Source organism: Aegilops tauschii, unplaced genomic scaffold (genome assembly GCF_002575655.3).
Source record: "Aegilops tauschii subsp. strangulata cultivar AL8/78 unplaced genomic scaffold, Aet v6.0 ptg000442l_obj, whole genome shotgun sequence".
In the NCBI taxonomy this organism is placed as follows: Eukaryota; Viridiplantae; Streptophyta; class Magnoliopsida; order Poales; family Poaceae; genus Aegilops; species Aegilops tauschii.
This window is the reverse complement of record NW_027332683.1, coordinates 43,803-56,460: the sequence shown is the minus strand read 5'-3', so window position 1 is coordinate 56,460 and position 12,658 is coordinate 43,803.

The following is a 12,658-nucleotide window of genomic DNA, read 5'->3' as shown; positions in this document are numbered from 1 at the left end:
TGGCTTGCATCATGGATTAATAAGGGGCTGGACTGGGGATCAATTGATGAAGTGCGGACGCTGCAAAGCCGCATCCGGAGCCTCATTGAAAAGGACACCGGCCTTATCAACGTAATCCAAGTAATGCTAGTCCGCCGGGTCCTATCGTGCCAGCGACGGCCTCTCCGCATGTGGGAGCTCAATCCGGAAGGACCACGAACCCTTCAGCACTTCTTTGGCACGATGCTCAGAGGAATGTGGAAATTATTCTTCGGGACACGAAAACAGTGGCCGGATACTACAGAAGACCTTGGCCTTGACTGCAACCATCCGGATACCTTAATAAGCACTCAACTCCTGAACACAGCTTAGTTAAATATCTCATAACAATATACTGAGAAAACCATATTCGGCCAGGGCTGGATAAAGAAGGCGGAGAGAATTAGGTGTTCGGCCCCTCTTCCCGAAGACTCAGCTGATCCGGTGTTAACAAGGATGCTGGTTCCGGCACCATATCAAGTGTCGGCGAAGGAAGACAACGAGGAGAGCAAGAAGGCCCAAGGTGGCCCTCATTCTGGAGGCACGCCAGACACCATGTCCGGGGAGATTAGAACTCCCCCTTCTGAAGACAAAAGGGAAGGAGAAACTGGCATCCCTTCTCCCCGTGGGAAGAAGAGGACCGCCTCCGAATAATTGAAGATAAAGGCTTCTAAGCGAGGGAAGATATCCCTGTCAGGCGGTTCCGATTCGGGAGACGACGTTGTCACGCGGTTCCTCCGTAAGGATAAGCCCTTAGCCGAATCGTAAGTGAACAAGGGTGTCTTAAACATATCTCGTTCTTTCCTGGTTGCAAGGGTAACATTTAAAATATATGTTTGCATTCCGGCATGCAGCCTTCCTCCACAGTCCTCCTCCTCGGGGGATCTTCTTCCGGAGATGATGGAAAGCGAGACGCCTCCGCAGACCTCCCCGTCCAATGAGGCAGACGACTCCGAGGTGTCGTCCCGGAGGATCTCTCCCGATCAACAAGTGGTGCGAAGGACAATGAAGACTAGGCCCGAAGGTGATACTTCGGCCGTCCAGGGTCCGGGGTGTGCGGCCCCTACGGGGACCAACAATAAAGGCCCTAGACTATCCGGTTTACAGCCGGGGACGACTCTAGGGGTGAATAAGCATATCCCTTCGAAGGGTGTCCGTACTCCCGCAGCCGTTCCCAGGAATTCAGAGGCGCCGGATACATTGATGGGTATGTTGCAACATGCGTCTGTCTCGGAGGAACATCGTACCTTAATGGGTATGGTAGTTGAGAGGGTTCTGTCCGCGAGAAGCGGATTGAATGAAGCCTTCATGGGCCTGCTAAGAGGCCTCGAGGTATGCAATGTAATATTTTCAATTGTGTTATAAATGCAAAATGCGCCTGTGTATAGATAGTAGCCCCTGAGACTCTGGTTGGCGTCCAAAGGGAGGCGGTCAGAGGATCAAGAAAGATATGCCCAGGAAATAATCTGACTAATTGGAACACGGGCTGTTACATCCCTGGCGACTGCCCAAGCTACAGAGGTTGCAGATCTAAAGCAGAAACTTGATGTGGCGGATGATGACATCGCGTTGATTAACAGGCGGCTCGACGAGGCGCAAGGTATGTCTTTGGGGCAGTCAGTATATGCAAGTACTATAATATGAGCATGACGCTGGGAATTGTATACTGAGATATGCATAACTGCAGATAGTGCCGCCGCAGTTGAGACCCTTCGGGCTGAGCTTGCCCGGGCCAAGGAGCAAGCCAGGTTGAGTAATGCGGCTGCCGAAAGGGCAGCTGCTGAATTAAAAGCCGAACAGGCTGCTCAGCGCCAGTGCGAGGTGAGAATATCTACTATGGCACTTGAGCTAAAGGATGCCACCAGCCGATGCGAATTTCTCAAGGAAGATAACAAAACCAGAACGGCCGATCTTGACAAGGCCTTACAAGAGGCGAGGGAAGCACGGTCCGAGTCCAGAGCGGCTCGGGAGGAGATCCGGCAAGCTGGGGAGATCGCGGCCGGTAAGCCTTTTTTATTACAAACTAAATTCGGCGATCCGAAGTATGCCCCGCTTAATCAAATGTGGATTTCTCCAGACGCATTTTTTGACTTGCTGAAGAGTGTCTCCGATGCGACCCAGTTTTTCCAAGCGCAAGAAGGACATGAGACAGAAAAGCTTTTCTGGTCACAATTCAGCATGCCAAAGCATCTGCTGTTGCTGAACGAACAGATGGCCCAGTGGGCCGAGCTCCACAAGATATCCGGATCTACCATGAAGGACGTCGTGGTCCGGCTGTGGCCGACTGAGCCAATTCCGAATAATTATTTCGGTTTGGTGCAGCGACTTGTTGATGTGGTGCCGCGTATCGATGCCGTTAAGCAGTCAATGTGCATAGAAGGTGCACGGATGGCCTTTGCCCGCGTCAAGACGTACTGGGCGAAGATGAAGGCCACTGATATTGCAACGAAAAGTCCACCCAAGGGCAAGGACCATCACACGCCAGAGCATTATTTTGAGGATGTCCTAGAGGGTGCCCGCTTTATAGAGGGTCGGTGCTCGAAAGATATTATGTTTGAGTGAAATGTACCAAATTGTAAAAACAATATTATGATATATTAGGGCTATGTTTTTATACTTTTGCCTCAAAGTTTTTGGTGCCTCATGTGCGGCCGTTTTTTATATAATCTGAAAGTTTACCAGTTGTCGGCTTCGGCCCCCTCGCGTATAATGCGGGGGTGTTCGGAAAAGAACTTGATCACTCTTGACCCAACGTCTTGGTCCATTAAGGAGGTGTCAATGCGGCGAACCAAGCAATCAGACTATAGGGCTTTAATACTTTCACTTAGCCATAGGAGTTTGACGGTGGGTCTATGATATAGCCCCTGGTATGTACGCGGTTATCCGAATAATGTGCGTTTACATACGTGACCAGAAGAATGGTCCTTCCTGTAATACGGAAGGAATCGCGAAGATTCCGAAGAGTCAGCGAGTGGTTGACCAGCTCTCGCCTCATCATGACAGTCAGTTTTCGGCTTTCTCTACTGAGGTGCTCATCCGGACAAACCAGGACACAATCGCAGTAGTTCTCCCTTTACTACCCTAGCTGATAGAGCGGAACGTAAGATAGTAAGCACAGGAGCCGGGCAACCCAACTATTGACCAAAGACATGATTCGGAGCTGATGCATATAAGGCCAAAACTCGTGATGCCGAAGTATGATATAAAGCTGTTCGGACTTGACGGCAACTCATATATTGCCATATCGAGCCCCTGGCAATATATGCCAAGGTGCGTGCGTGAAATAACCACAGAAGCAAAATTCAGTTCTTTGAGAAAAGTGAATACTGAATGCGGGTTATGTTGATTGGCATCTGAACGATACGTCCAGTGCGATCTTAAAGATTATAACGCTACCACCAAGGCTATTTGACATGCCGGGGATCGAAGGCTGAGAAAAAGGGCACTCTACAGGTTTGGAAGAAAGAGTGCGGTCTACAAAAAGCATTTGGTCCTCCTGCCGCACGTCTACGCTGCCTTGCCTTGGTTAAAGGACTTCTCAGCAAGAATAGTCACCTGTGGTAAAAGATAAAAAACAGTTAGAAAAAGGAAAGAGACTAGTAGAGTGCAGACCGCATTGTAGGTTTGTCCGTATTGTGCTTCCGCTGGTGACCAGGGTATTTTAAGTGCATAATTATGTATGCGCGGTACAAAGTTCGCGGCTATATGGGGCGGACGATGGAGGCCGAACTGCTAATCCAGCTCTGAGGTTGATCGGTCCTGTTTAATGGAGACCGGCGGCTTGACGGCCGACGAAATGCGCGGCTTGATAAGGCCACTTTGTACTTCGGCCGCAATAGCCGTAGTATGCTCCTATGTACGGAGGGAGCATTCCGTATTCCCGTTTATCATGATGATGCGGCGTGTACCGGGCATCTTAAGCTGGCGATAGGCGTAATGTGGGACTGCATTAAAACGAGCAAAAGCGGTACGCCCGAGTAGTGCATGGCAGCTACTGCGGAGCGGGACAATATCGAAGGTCAAGCCTTCGCTTCGAAAGTTGTTTGGTGACCCGAAAACGACTTCCAATGTAATTGAGCCCGTGCAGTGGGCTTCTACGCCGGATATTGTTCCCTTGAAGGTAGTTGTGGTGGACTTCATTCTTGAAGGATCAATGCCCATTTTGCGGACAGTGTCTTGGTAGAGTAGATTAAGGCTACTGCCGCTGTCCATAAGGACTTTCGTGAGATGGAACCCATCGACAATTGGATCGAGGATGAGAGCTGCCGGACCTTCATGACGGATACTGGCTGGGTGGTCCTTGCGATCAAAAGTGATTGGGCGGGCTGCCCATCGGCTTGATTTTGGGGCGACTGGCTCTATGGCGCAGGCGTCCCGTAGCACGCGCTTGCAGTCCACTGTAGGGATGTTCATCACGTATACCATGTTCACTGTTTTTACTTCGGGGGGGAATTGCTTCTGACCCTCGGTGTTTGGTTGGCGAGTCTCTTCGTCATCACTGTCACTGGGCGGCCCCTTCGCCTTTTGTTTGGCATTAAGCTTGCTGACTTGTTTAAAGACCCAACAGCTTCTGTTGGTGTGATTGGCTGGTTTAACGGGGGTGCCATGGATCTGGCAGGGCCGATCCAGTATCTTGTCTAAATTGGATGGTCCGTCTCTGTTTTCCTTGAATGGCCTTTTCCGTTGACCGGGGTTGGAACCACTGAATCCGGCGTTAACCGCCGTGTCCTGCGTTCCTTCATTATTGTTACAATGTTTATGTTTATTGCGTCATGGCTTACCGTTGCCGTCTCGGACTTCGGAAGTGCCCGGATCAATGGTGTTGTTGCTTCTACGGGCGAGCCAGCTGTCTTCTCCCGCGCAAAAGCGGGTCATTAGAGCGGTGAGGACAGCCATGGATTTTGGTTTTTCTTGACCGAGGTGGCGGGCAAGCCATTCATCCCGGACGCTATGTTTAAAGGTCGCGACGGCTTCGGCGTCCGGACATTCTACAATTTGGTTCTTTTTAACTAAGAACCTAGTCCAGAGTTTCCTGGCCGACTCCCCGGGCTGCTGGATGATGTGACTTAGGTCATCGGCGTCCGGAGGCCGGACATATGTACCTTGGAAGTTATTGCGGAAGGCGTCTTCCGAGTCTTCCCAGCTGCCAATGGAGTCCTCTGGGAGGCTGTTTAGCCAGTGCCGTGCTGATCCCTTTAGTTTTAGTGGGAGGTATTTGATGGCGTGGAGGTCATCACCGCGGGTCATGTGGATATGGGAAGGAAATCTTCAATCCATAGTGCGGGATATGTTGTTCCATCGTATGATTCGATATTCATGGGTTTAAACCCTTACGGGAACTCGTGTTCCATTACATCATCAGTGAAGCAAAGGGGGTGTGCGGCACCTCTGTATCGGACCAAGTCGTAACATAGCTCGGATGGAGTTCGTCTGCGGTATTCGGCCCAGTGGTGGTTGTGTTTGTGAAGTCCGGCTAGATGGCCGTCGTCGCGCGTCGGGGCGCCCCCCCCCCCCCCCCCGTGATCCGTAGATCGATCTGGTCTGACCTGCTCTGTTGTCCAGGTCCTGCTGCAGGTCGTATGTATGACCCCGGGCTGTTGTGTCTCTGCCCTTACGGCAAGGTGGTACGGGCTGGTGTTCGTCTTGAGTTGCCGCTTTGTCCCGTCCACGTGGTGGTCGGTCAGCCGCATTACGCGCTGATGGTACGGGCTCCAGAGCCTCGTCATCGAATTGGGGTAACAATTTGTGCTTCAGGTAACTTTTGGTTGGGCGCTCGAGGCCGTATTCCTCGGCTTCCAGGACATTAGTCCATCTGTCATTGAGCATATCTTGGTCATCTTGAAGCTGCTGTTGTTTCTTCTTCAGGCTCCTTGCAGTGGCTATTGGCCGGCGCTTAAAGCGCTCCTGCTTGAGAGGTTCCTGAGGCATGATGAAATCCTCGTCGCCGAGGCTCACCTCATCCTCGGAGAGCGGAAGATAATTGTTGTCCTCCGAGTCTTTGTTTACGGCCTGTTCATTAGGGCTGAATCGCCCATCTTCCCGTTTACCCTGTTCGGAAGTTGGCTCAATGGGGTCTTCATTGTCTTCGGCATCGTCTGGAGTATTATTTTCTCCTGTGCCGGTATTGCTGTTTTTTCCGCAGCGTGATTTAGAGCGGTGTTGCGGACGTCGACGTTTTGATTGTGTCTCAGGAGGTATATCCTCGACTGGATTTTTCTCATTATCGTCGCCACCCTCTTTGGGTGTATCCATCATGTATATGTCGTACGAAGAAGTGGCCGGCCAGCGTCCGGCGGGCGGCGGGTTTTGGGCCTGCTCTTCTCCGGCATCGAAGCCGTAATCGTGCATGTCAGTTAAGCCTTCAACAGTGGCTATGAAGTGGGTGGAGGGTGGGATGTAAAATTCCCCGCCCATAGCCCCTAGTCCGGGCTGGGCGTGGTTCGGACGCTGCTCCTCTGTAATAACGAGGGATCGCATTAGGTCCAGTGCCTCACTTAAGGGCAAAGTTTGGCCAGGGAAAAGAGAGTTTGTGGGGCACGGCGGGAAGAAAACTCCTGGGTTGAGCTCACACGATATCGACTCCGAAGGTTCGGAGCCGGTGTCCGGATAAGAGTCCGGCTCTCCCGTGCCGGGCTCAACGGCCGCTGACAGTCCGGCGGGCTCAGGGATCCCGCCTTCGGGCCCGATGATGCGCTCCGGATTTAAGGCCAGAGCGGAGGTTGGGGTCGTGAATCTTTGGGAGATCAAGTCTCCTCGGATATCCGCGACGTAGTCCAGATTCCTAGAACTAATCTGGTGACCTGGGATGCAACTGTCGATCTAGTCTAGATGGCCAAGCGAGTTGGCCCGCAGTGCGAAGCCGCCGAATACGAAGATCCGACCGGGGAGAAAGACCTCCCTCAGGGCAACATCGTTGTAGATGATTGACGGAGCCATCGAACCTCTCGAAGACGACGCAGCGGAACTCCCAATGAAAGCACCAATGTCGGTGTCAAAACCGGCGGATCTCGGGTAGGGGATCCCGAACTGTGTGCCTAAGGTTGATGGTAACAGGAGGCGGGGGACACGATGTTTACCCAGGTTCGGGACCTCTCTATGGAGGTAATACCCTACTTCCTGCTTGATTGATCTTGATGAATATGAGTATTACAAGAGTTAATTTACCACGAGATTGTAATGGCTAAAACCCTAGAAGTCTAGCCTGTATGATTATGATTGCCTCTTCGGACTAAACCCTCTGGTTTATATAGACACCGGAGGGGACTAGGGTTGTACAAAGTCGGTTACTGAGAAAGGAATCTTCATATCGGGACGCCAAGGAGAGTCCCATCCGGACACGGGAGAGAACCTTCTGTCTTGTATCTTCACGGCCCATCAGTCCGGCCCACGTAACATAGTCCGGACGCTCGAGGACCCCCCAATCCAGGACTCCCTCACTCGTAGAGCCCTGTACGAGCCCTCATCGGCCCAATTACTTTTGTACGCTGAGGGTATACATGTATTGTACGTGGGCGTTTCGTTTTCCCTTGTCACGTTCCCCTTGTCACGTGCGGCGGTCGTGGGCTAGCCATGGGCCACGCCACGCATGAAAACTTCCAAAAAAGTCCCATCCTATAAGAGGGGGGGACCACCACCGGCCGCATCCCCCCACCATTTCCCCCCAAATCGGCTCACTCCCTCCTTCCTTGGCGCATCGTCTCCCCCTCGTCTCCATCGCCCCGCCACCGCGCCTACTCGCTCAACCCCACCGCCTCCCTCTCTCCGGCGGGTTCTCTTAGGCTTCGATGGAGCAAGGTCGTGGCGCTGCCGCCACTGCGCACGGAGTTGTGGTCGAGGCCGCGAACACCGCGGCAGATGCCGTCCAAGAAGTGGTCGCCGTCGGCGGTGCGGGAGATGTTGCACCCGCAGTCGGTGGATTGGTCGCTGCGGCGGCGGATCTGGTGGAGCAGGGGGTGGTGGGCTCGGACTCCGTCGTGCCGGACCTGGTGGTGACGGCGTCTGGTGGCGCACTGGATGTAGGTGCGGAGGCGAGCGACAAGCAGGTGGTGGATGTGGTAATGCTTCTCGTTCCCCTCCTTTCATAGTTGTAGTTGATAAGCAGAAGATTTAGTAGATAGGGTTTTTATAGTAGATTTGTGATTGAATGCGGCACCCCGTTCTGCTTGTTAGGGTTTTTTGATTGAATAGGGAACCCCATTTCAGAGTTAGGGTTTTTTGTAGTTGATTCGTGCTTGAATGCTACAGAGATCATAATGAGAGTTAGGTTTTTTATATTAGAATCTGGATTGCCGCATGTGCTCAGATTTTGTTCTGTCCTGTATATGTTGTTAGATTTGTTGTGCATATTCCCTCAGTGGGCCACGACAGGGGCTGAGCAGCCACCCAGTGTATCTATTAAAGTTGTTATTGTACAAATGAGGTTAAAATCCTACTTTCTTCATTTGAAGTCTATCAATTAATTGTTGAAATGAACACGGTACGTTTAACTAGTGCGCAATTTCAAAATAGTTAGGAGCTTCACTTCATTATCCATAAACTAAAATTGTAGGTAGGTTTATTTTTGATCTGTAGGATTGTTGTACTTATAAAGTCAACCATAAGTAGGTTTGCTAGACATGCAACTATGCCAGATGACCAACTCATATTAAATTCTTGTTGCATAACTCCATGCATGAATGCCATATGAAATAGTTTCACACCTAGCACCAAAAATTGCACAAAGATTTCCTTTCCTAAAGCTCATGGCATTACAATATACCATCTAATATAAGGTTCAGAGAATAGGGCAGCTGATGCACCACTATGTACATTACATGCATGAGCAGATGAACTAAATGCAATTACTTGTTGTCAACCACAATGGCTCACTGATTGGCAGAATGTACTACCTCCATTGGCAGAGAGCTGAGCACTCACAAGATTAGTGTTGGTGCCCAGTCTGGCATTATAGTTTGAAGGACCACAGTCAGCATGACCTAAAATTTTAGTTTGACCAAGCTATCATTGTAGAATGCTTGACCTTTGGGTACAGTTTAATTTTAGGTCAAAGTATCATTTTAGATTATTAGAAGCACATTGCAGATTGCTTGACCTTTGCATACTGTGTTATGTAGTTAGTAGTATAATTGAATTACTTATATTGCAGAAAGAGGAAGCTGCTGGCACCAAGAGGAAGCTGGCCATTGCTGGGTCCAACAACCCATCTGATTCTGACGACGTCGAGGAGGTGACCCCAAGTTGTTTTTTGTCTGTTTATTAATCTGTGTGAGATGTTGTTTGTTGATGATGCCCTATATGAATGCCTCTAAATTGGAATGTTATGTAGTTTATTCATTGATATCATAAAGTTGTGTTGTTTGGTCATTAATTAGCTCTAAATGGCATATTTGTGGTCTTTGTTCATGAAACCATATCTGAATGCATATAAATGGAAATATTGTGTTTTTTGTCCATTAAATTATTCTAAAATGGAAAGTTTTGTTATACTTCCAATTAATTCCTCTAAAAGTTGTGTTGTTTGTGCATTAATTAGCTGTAAATGAGTTATGTGTGGTGTTTTTTCATGAAACCATATATGAATGCATATAAGTTTGCTATTCTGTTGTTTGTCCATTAAATTCTTCTAAATGGAACTATTATGTTGTTTGTGCATTAATTAGTTGTAAATGGGCTATTATGTTTGTTTGTTCATTAAATTCCAGTAAATGGCAATTATCTGATGTTTGTTAATTACATTACTCTAAATGGGAAGTATGTATTTATGCAAATCATTTGTATGTGCAGTACAACTCTGGAGATGAGGTGGAAGAGTGGAACCAAAAGTCCTTCATTTAGCATGAAGCCAAGAAGATCAGTGAGAAGGGGAAGGCGGCGTACTACAAGTGGGGCAAGTTCAGGTGCCCATACTACACCACTAAGCCAATTCCCAAGGATGGGCTGTATGAGCACCTTATGTTGGATGCATGCGGTTTAGCGACGAGTGTGGGAGCGACGTGAAGATCAGGGCAGAGCATGCAGCCCTCCTGAAGGCCATGGGTCCCATCTAGTCACCCTCTGTGAAGCTGGTAGTGGTACTAATCATCAGTATAGTTGATGATGTTTTACTTTTGCACTAGTATGGTTGTGAACTATGAATCTGGAAGGTGGAAGTGGTTGTGAACTGTTTGAAGGTTGTAGTATGGCAGACTCTTAAGTAATCTAGTATGTCTCTGAAGTATATCAACTGTCTAGATGCAGATCAGCTATGCTTTGTTGCAGTGTTTATATTCTGATGCTGCAATGATCACAGTAGGTGCTTCAATGTTGCTTGACTGACGAGACATGCTGCATACAGTGGCCATGTGCTTGGTAATGGAGTGTGTGAAGAACAACAATGGAATGAAGATTTAAGGGATTTTTGTAATAAAAGCGTGAAATCCAAGAAAGAAATTATCCTATTTATTTGAATTTGTTAACTGAAACTGATTTATAAGAAAAAGAACGAGTAAATGTTAGAAAGAAAAAGTAGTGTTTGCAAAATATAACGTTTGAATTAGCATGGAATTTTTTTGTCGATGTTTTCATCTGTCGCATCTATTTGTCTTACCATTACAAATGTTTTTTATAAAGAAGTACACAAGCCTTATCTACATAGGATAGAAAGTGAAATACATGGACTTGAGGTTTTCATAAGTTAGCATGATTGAATCTTCCATTACAAATATATTATAAAAATTAGAAAATGTTGAAAATCATTTTTGTCAATGTTCTTAAGTTAGCATGATTGAATATTCCATTTCAAATATATTTTTAAAATTATAAAATGTTGAAAATCTTTTTTTGTCAATGTTCATAAGTTAGCATGATTGAAACTTCCATTTTAAATATATTATAAGAATTAGAAAAATTTGAAAATCTTTTTTGTCAATGTTCATAAGTTAGCAAGATTGAATCTTCCATTTCAAATATATTTTAAAAAGTGGAAATTTTGGAGGTGGTCGAAAAAATCACCGCCTTCCGGAGGGACCATTTGGTCTAACTTAAGGCAGTTTTTGAAAAAAGGTGATTTTTTGCACCACCTCCAAATCACCCAAATTTTCTTTTACATGGTGACCCACATGTGCCAAACATGGCTATGAAAGAAAATTTGGAAAAAAACATTTTACAATGCCCCCTTGAGGTATAGACCGATGTTTTGATCGTTACAGTTTCATTGCTACTGCTTTCTTCATGACTTATACATGTTCCTCTTACTATGAGATTATGCAACTCCCGAATACCGGAGGAACACTTTGTGTGCTACCAAACGTCACAACGTAACTGGGTGATTATAAAGATGCTCTACAGGTGTCTCCGAAGGTGTTTGTTGAGTTGGCATAGATCAAGATTAGGATTTGTCACTCCGTGTATCGGAGAGGTATCTCTGGGCCCTCTCAATAATGCTCATCACTATAAGCCTTACAAGCGATGTAACTAATGAGTTAGTTGCGGGATGAAGCATTACGAAATGAGTAAAGAGACTTGCCGAAAACGAGATTGAACTAGGTATGATGATACCGACGATCGAATCTCGGGCAAGTAACATACCGATGACAAAGGAAATAGCGTATGTTGTTATGCAGTTTGACCGATAAAGATCTTCGTAGAATATGTAGGAACCAATATGAGCATCCAGGTTCTGCTATTGGTTATTGACCAGAGATATGTCTCGGTCATGTCTACATAGTTCTCGAACCCGTAGGGTCCGCACGCTTAACGTTCGATGATGCAATAACTATGGACCCGAAGGTCTGTGGTAAACTACTCACGCTTCGTCGGAGAGGTAATGGTGTTGATGTAGAAGCCCTCTATGATCGAATCCCCCTCTGGCAGGACGTCGGAAAAGGCCCCAAGATGGGATCTCACGGGTACAAAAGGTTACGGCGGTGGAAAAGTGGTTCCGTGGCTCCCCCTGATGTTTTTAGGGTATAAGAGTATATATATGCGAAGGAACTAGGTCAGGGGAGCTACGAGGGGCCCACGAGTGTGGGGGCGCCTACCCCCCTGGGCGTGCCCTCCTGCCTCGTTGCGTCTCCGACTTCATCTCGAAGTCTTCTGGTTTGCTTTCGGTCCAAGAAAGATCATCGCGAAGGTTTCATTCCATTTGGACTTCGTTTGGTATTCTTTTTCTACAAAACTCTAAATAGGCAAAAAAAACAAAAATTGGCACTAGACCCTCGGTTAATAGGTTAGTCCCAAAAATAATATAAAATAGCGTATTAATGCTCATTAAACATCCAAAACAGATAATATAATAGCATGGAACAATCAAAAATTATAGATACGTTGGAGACGTATCAAGCATCCCCAAACTTAATTCCTGCTCGTCCTCAAGTAGGTAAATGATAAAAACAGAATTTTCGATGTAGAATGCTACCTAACATATTTATCCATATAATTTTGAGGTAATATCACCTGCAGTCATACAACTTACGCTCAATGTTCAGTTTGGTGCTAAAACTTTAAAAATACGAATTTGTGGTCATCTAACTTGCGTCCTTGTGCACATACGGTCACTTTGCTTGTATTCAGACGTATCCTGCGCTGATGTGGCATGCCAGCGTGGTTATGCCCACTGTCAATGATTGGGAACAGCTTGAACGAGGCGCGCATGTTTTTATTT